A 6660-nucleotide genomic window follows, 5' to 3' on the forward strand; every position below is an offset into this window, starting at 1 on the left:
TTTCTCCAGGCCTCAGTTTCCCCATTTCTCTAGCAGGAATTGTCTTACTTTCCTTGCAGGGCTGATAAGAAGATAAGAGGTTTGTGAAAGCCTTTTGCCATCCCACTATGATACATGGCTACAGAAGCTTTAGTCCTCCACCCTCCCACTGGTGATAACCCTAGCCATGTTTGTTGGGGGGAGGGGGGAGAGACAAACCCTAGCCCTGAATGCTCCAGGAGGGCAACACAGCCTAGCTAGAAATGATTGGGTTGGGAGCCTCCAGCTTTTAGCCATGGATGATTTGGGACAGAGGGGACCAGGAGACAGCCCCTAGCTGTGAATGTTCCACGGATGATGGGGGGCATGGGTGGTTGGGGCCAGAGTTGCAGCCCCTAGCCGTAGATGGGAGGGGCGAGGAGGAAAAGGCCTGGATGCTAACTGTGGAAGCACTATGTGTACTTTTAACAGCAGAGGAGAAAGAGTGTTCAGAAGAATGGAGTTCAAGAACAGCCCTGTCCACTCACCCTGACCCCTGATCTGGTGACTAAGAACCCAAGGTCTAGCTGGCAAGGAAAGTTATAATAGCCAACAAAACAGCCTGGCCTGTCCAAGACTGGCCCACCCCACTCTAGGATTGGGAAATGGGCCAGGCAGTCTTGCAAAGAATTTGAGAAAGCAGTGTGCATGAACCCCATCACTCAGCCACCCTCCCCTTCAAGCCTGCAGGGAGAGGGGCCAGATCATTCCCTCAGCCTGTGGCTCATATGTAGAGGGGGGCATTGTCTGCAAGAACTGAGAAGACCTCTGAAGAGCACCCCCAAACACCTCCTCCCCTCCATGGACACCTCCTTCAGGAACATGGAAAACAAGGACCTTGGAGGTGGAAGGGCCTGAGATGACTTTGACCCCCATCCCCCACTGCTGGAAGCCTGATGATCAGTCTTGGGGATGGCTGGGAAGGGGGGGATTACCTGACCTATTTTCTCATTGATGGTTTTTTTCTAATTTAGATCCCTCCTCTCATGCCTTTTTTCTCCTTACACAGTAGATCAGTAAGCAAGGCCAAAAGCTTGCAAATCATTTTCTAGAATAATCAGGAAGCAGGAGAGAAAGAATCATACAGTGGAAAGAGCCTTGAATTTGGAGGCAGGGGACTGAGTTTGCTGCCTCCATAAGTGACCCTGAGCAAGTCATTGACCTCCCCAGGCCTCAGTTTTCTCATCTGTAAAATGAGGGGGTTGGAGGTCACTTCCAGTTCCATGTGTGACCTTAGGCAAGTCACTTCCCATGTGTGGGCCAGGGGCTAGCTGCAGGGTTGAGGGAGACTGGAGGAGGGAGCTGGCCTACCCTGGTCCCTTAGTTCTGTGACTGGAGTCCCTAGCTTCAAGCAGCCAGGACCAGGGAGCCTTCCAAACAGGCAGGCCTCTCCCCACCAGAGGGCCTTCCCCACCAGCAGCCTCGCAAAGACTTGGGAAACACTGGAGGCCCAGTGACTTGTGCTGGCACCTGGGCAGGGTCCTCCCACTCACTAGCATGGGCAGAGTGAGCCCAGCTCCTTCCTCCCCAGCAGGAGATGGAGCCAGCTTTCCAGTGTTCCTTCCCTCCTCTCTCCTGCCTTCCCCATTCTCTCCATCCTTTCCAAGTGGAAGGCCAGAGGAGGAGGTGAACCTGGGAGGCAGAGAGAGGATGAGCCCAAGAGCTGCTGCCTCCCCAGGGAGCTGGCATCATTTCTCCCCCACTTGCCCCAGCGATGTGGCCAGTGCCCGGCACTCCACATGGCTCTCCTCAGGGGGATCTACTCTCTCTCCCCCACCCACAGTGGCCAGGGCTAAGTGCCCTCCAGCAAGCAAATGGCTGGGCCTGGCCCCAGTGCAGGTCACCTACAAGCCCCAAGGTAGGAGGCCTGGTGTGGCCTCCAGGAGATGTGCAAAGAGGGGCAAACCCCCAGGGCAGGGCATTGAGTCACTATCGGGGCAATGCGATCCTACCAGAGAGTTCAGGCAAGGGGAGCTCTTCATTTCAGCCCCCTTGAGGGGAAGCAACATAAGGCAGCCGGTAACAGCTGGATGAGGGCCAGCAACCTCTGCCCAAAGATAGACCCGTTCTCCAGCGGTATCACCCAGTACCAGCATCAGGGGGCCCAAAAGCCAAGGGCCTGGATATATGGGAGTCCGCTGCTTCTCTACCATCCACTCCCTCCCCCAGCTCAGCTTTCCACAAGCATGAGCCTTCCCATCTGTTTCCTGTCCAGGGTCCTGTCATTTAGCCTAGTTCAGAGGGAGTTGAGTTCTCCCACTCCTGGGGAAAGTATCAAGGCAAGAGAGGCCCCAGGATAGGCTTAGGAGGTGCCTGCCAAGCTTTCCTTCCAGGCTGCGAGGCCTCCCACATGAAGCCAGAGGGGAGGGAGCTGTCTTGACAAACCACAGAAATTAGTGGGCCTCTGGGTCAGGTTTAGGCTTGGGAGTGGGTGGTAATAACTGAAATCCTGATCGACCTCAGTGGGGAGCAGGAAAGGAGGAAGAAGAACTTTTGGCTTCAAGGAGAGGAAAGATTTGAGGCTCTTCCTTTAAGATAAAAAGAAAACTAGGAATTGAAGGCTGGGTTGCATTTAAGGAGCCTTCCCTCTGAATGGCTAGCAATGCACCAGACTAGTCTGGAGGGCAAGAAATAGCCATAGCATGTACGTACACATACCTGGAGAAAGGATGTTCCGTCCAGGACACGCCTTGGAAATAAGAGGTCAGGGGAAAAGGCCCTCAAACAGGCTTCTGTCAGTGAATTCAGCAGGCTTCAGGCCTGAGAGGGCCATGCCGTTGCAGATAGCCACTAGACCCCTACACTGGAGACCGGGAAAAGGAGGCTGGATTTGGAGGGACACCAAGAGACAAAGAGACAAGTCTTACACTTGGCTTAAAAAATATCACTTTCCCAAATAGAAGATGAAGAAGATGAGGAGCTGAGCCCGCTCGTTGGAATTCTTGTTCAGGTCCATATTAGACTAGATCACTTCCAAGCGCCCTTCTGACACGGAGATTCTGTGATTATTTTATGTCCTGACAGCACAGGACTGGGCCCATTCTGACATGACCCTTCCACTCTCTCTGACTCATCCCCTAAGGACAAAATCCAGCCCAAGGAATAGCTATCACCTTGCACACAGTAGGTGGTCAACATAAATGCTTGCTGAATTGACTTTAGTGCATGCAGCAGTGAGAGCCGTCTGGGCCTCCATTCTAGGCCTCTCCTCTCTGGGGAAGCCCACGCTGGGAATGCTCCAGCACTCGACTTGCTCATCTCAAAAGGAGATATCGCATAGCAGAAAGAGCAGTCAGCTGGGCTTGAAGCCACGTGATACAACCTTCAGTAAAACCACAACCCCTGAGCCTCAGTTTCCCCCTCTGAAAAATGAGATTGGACAGGGTTCTTAGTCTGTGAACTTTTTTAAATATTGCAATAACTGCATTTCCATATAATTCATTTCCTTCGTAATCCTAAGTATTTTATTTTATGCATTTAGAAACATAATTCTAAGAAGGGCTCAGTTGGCTTCACCAGACTGCTCAAGTGATCCTGGGCACTCGACATCGGTCAATGGCCCCTAGCATTGGATTGGGGGGGGGGGTGCTTCCAGTGGTGACAATAGATGATGGGAGTAGTCATAGCCTCCCCCATGAGAGGTGAGCAGCCAGCTTGAGCCTCTGCCCTTGAGACCCACATCCGTACTCAGCATTTCAGCCATGATCAAACAGTGCTAGGCCACCCAAGGCTGAGAGTCAGTATCTACTGCACTCTCCTCTGCTGGGATTCTAGGGGAATCTGAGGCTGGGCCTTGGGTGCTTCTGGTGGAAGCCAAGGCTGTAGGCTTGCAGGTGGGAGGGTGGGCTTCTCTCCCCACCTCCCCAGGCGCTTGCTGTGGGTGGCTCTCAGGGAAGGGCTGAACACTTCCAAGTTTCACACAGGATTCTTTCTAGTTCAGTGGTTCTGTAAACAGCTGGAACTAATGAAATCCAAAAGCATTTAAACATGGCACTGACAAAGCTCCCGAGCTTCCGGGAAACTCACCTTAATTACCCTTCTCTAGCCAGCTTGGGCCTTCCATAGCCTTAGGTCAAGTAGAAGGGAGCTCCCGAGTATGGAGGCCAGAGGTGTCAAATGCACTCCTCAGTGTGGCTGAACCAGATTAAACTGGCATTGGGAAGTAGTCAACAAAAGAAATCAAAATACAAATACAATGCAGATATGATTACGTTTTACAACTAAGTCAATACTGTGTGTGGCCTGCATGGTTCCCTATGTATAGTTCTGTAGCGCCCCCCCCATTTCTATTGGGGTTTGCCACCACTCACAAAGTGCCCCCATTTTCAAGAGGAAAAAGAAGTTAAGTGACTCACCCAAGGTCACACAACTTGCATACTCAGGTTCTCCAAACCCCATTTCAGTGCTCTTTCTCTACCATCAGGCTGTTCAAAGGCAAGTGTCCTCTCTATAAGGTAGTGAGGCTCCCCGAGGTCCAGAGCCCTAAACCCTTAGAAGGCCAGTTAGGGAGACTTCTGAGCAGCGCCTGTCCCTTTGAGTTTTGTCAGCTCTGGGGCCACTTTGATGCTCACTTCTCAGCTTGAACTCCAGGACCTCCTGGGAGTTCAATACTCACCTCATGGAGGATAAACCACTCACTGGCCGCCATAGGCTAGACACTGGTGACCACCCCTCCAGCCAAAGGGCCACCAAACCGGGGGGTGCGGCAAGGGAAGAGGAGAGCGGGGGAGGATTCACTAGCTTCCCAGAAACACGTTCCTCCAGCTCTGTGACTCCTACTTGTTTCTCCTTCCCCTTCCAGACATCATCTTTCCCACTGACTAAAAGAAGAAATCGGTTTGTGAAGAGTCTCTGCCAAGACATTCACAGGTTTTTCAAAGGCTGCCCTAACAGGCTTCTTTGCCAATTAGCCAGTGTTACTGGCGGATTATTTTATTTGCACCTGATATATCTAATTATCTCCTCAACCAGATCCTGTGGCAGTTAGAGAAGAGTAGCCATAGAATGAACCAAAACTGTTTCTATAGTAGCAAATCCCAGATTCATTGATTTGACTATTCCTCGTTTGGGGCCCTGCTTTGGGCCCTTGTCACAGGGAGCCTTGTGGGACTTTTCAGTTGTCAGCAAGGACAGGCTCTGTCCAGCTTGAGAATGCTGAGGTCTGCCTCGGGGGCTCATTCCCCACAAACCTGGCAGGCTCCCCTGGCCATCCAAGGGAAGTCACGTGGTGACTGGCATCCTGACCTTCCAAAAGGGTCTCAGAGTCAAGGGTGCTGATTTCTAAACCCCTGAACAACACTGAAAAGTGCTGCTTGGAAGTACATCTGAGATCAAGGGATCCCTCTGGTCACTGGCCAGCCTCTTTCAGCTCTCTGCCCTGTGCAGCAGCCTATTTATTAAGATTCCTTTAGAATCTCTGAATATGACTCCAGCCCACTCGTTGGAAATTCTTGTTCCGGTCCAGATTAGACTAGATCACTTCCAAGGGCCCTTCTGACACAGATTCTGTGATTTTTTTTTATGTCCTGACAGCACTGGACTGGCTCCAGCCAGTAGAATGGAAAGTGAACTGCCATTTGGACCCAAAAGGCCTGGGTTCAAATCTCAGCTCTGCTACTTACCAGGCACATGCCCATGGGTCTGTCAAGTCTCTGGGCCTCAGTTTGCTTAGCTATCAAATCAGGATTGGACTGTATCTCTCAGTTAGGGTCCTTCCAGCTCTAACTCAGCTATTGTTTATCCAAATCACTTCTTTTGCAATTCAGCCTGACCTCAAGGTGAACCTACTCCTTTGGGAGAGTCAAGTTAAAAGGGATCTGTTTGGGCACTGGTAGCCAGGGAGTGTTTTCTCTTGGGTAAGCTGCTTACACAGGGCTGGACTCTAGACTGCATTTCCTTTTTGCTAAACAATTCTTTATAATATGGCCCAAAAGGAGGACTGTCATTATACACACACACACACACACACACACACACACACACACACACACACGCACACACGGTCTGTGTGCAAAAGTTACCTTTATCAGAGGCAAAGTTAACACCTGGGACTCCAAAATCAACGTCCCAAGGACAAGATGGGGGAGGTATAACTAGGCAGTAGTGTGTCTGAGAAAGATTGGGGAGTTTTAGTGGGCTGGAATCTCCATGTGAGTCGATAGTGTGATCTGGAAGCCAAGAGAGCTGATTGAGTCTCAGGATATGTCAAATGAGCCGGTGCCCATGACTGGGGGTGTGATGATTCCTCTGTCCCCAAGCCTACTCAGAGAACATCTGGAATATTACATTCTCATCTGGGAACATTTTAGGAGGGGCACTAATAAGGTTTTCTTACATTATGAAAGGATGTGAGACCTCCTGTAAGTTGCAAAAGGGCAGATGTAGGCTCGATGTCAGGAGAACTCCCTAACAAAACTAACAAGGTGAATGGGCTGGCGTGGGAGGAGATGAGTGCACCCTCACCGGTGGTCTTCAAGCCAAGGCCACACGCAGCAAGGAGAAACCGCCTTCTTCTAGTGACTGTTATGATAAAAGAAGAGAGCAGTCAGGGCCCAGGGGCAACTCATTGCCAAAGTGGGCCTCCCCCACTTCTGCTACGTGTCAGCATACCAAAGGCTCCAGCTCTTGAACTGCTAAGTACAG

The sequence above is a fragment of the Vombatus ursinus genome, unplaced genomic scaffold (genome assembly GCF_900497805.2).
Source record: "Vombatus ursinus unplaced genomic scaffold, bare-nosed wombat genome assembly UNPS02004691.1, whole genome shotgun sequence".
NCBI lineage: Eukaryota > Metazoa > Chordata > Mammalia > Diprotodontia > Vombatidae > Vombatus > Vombatus ursinus.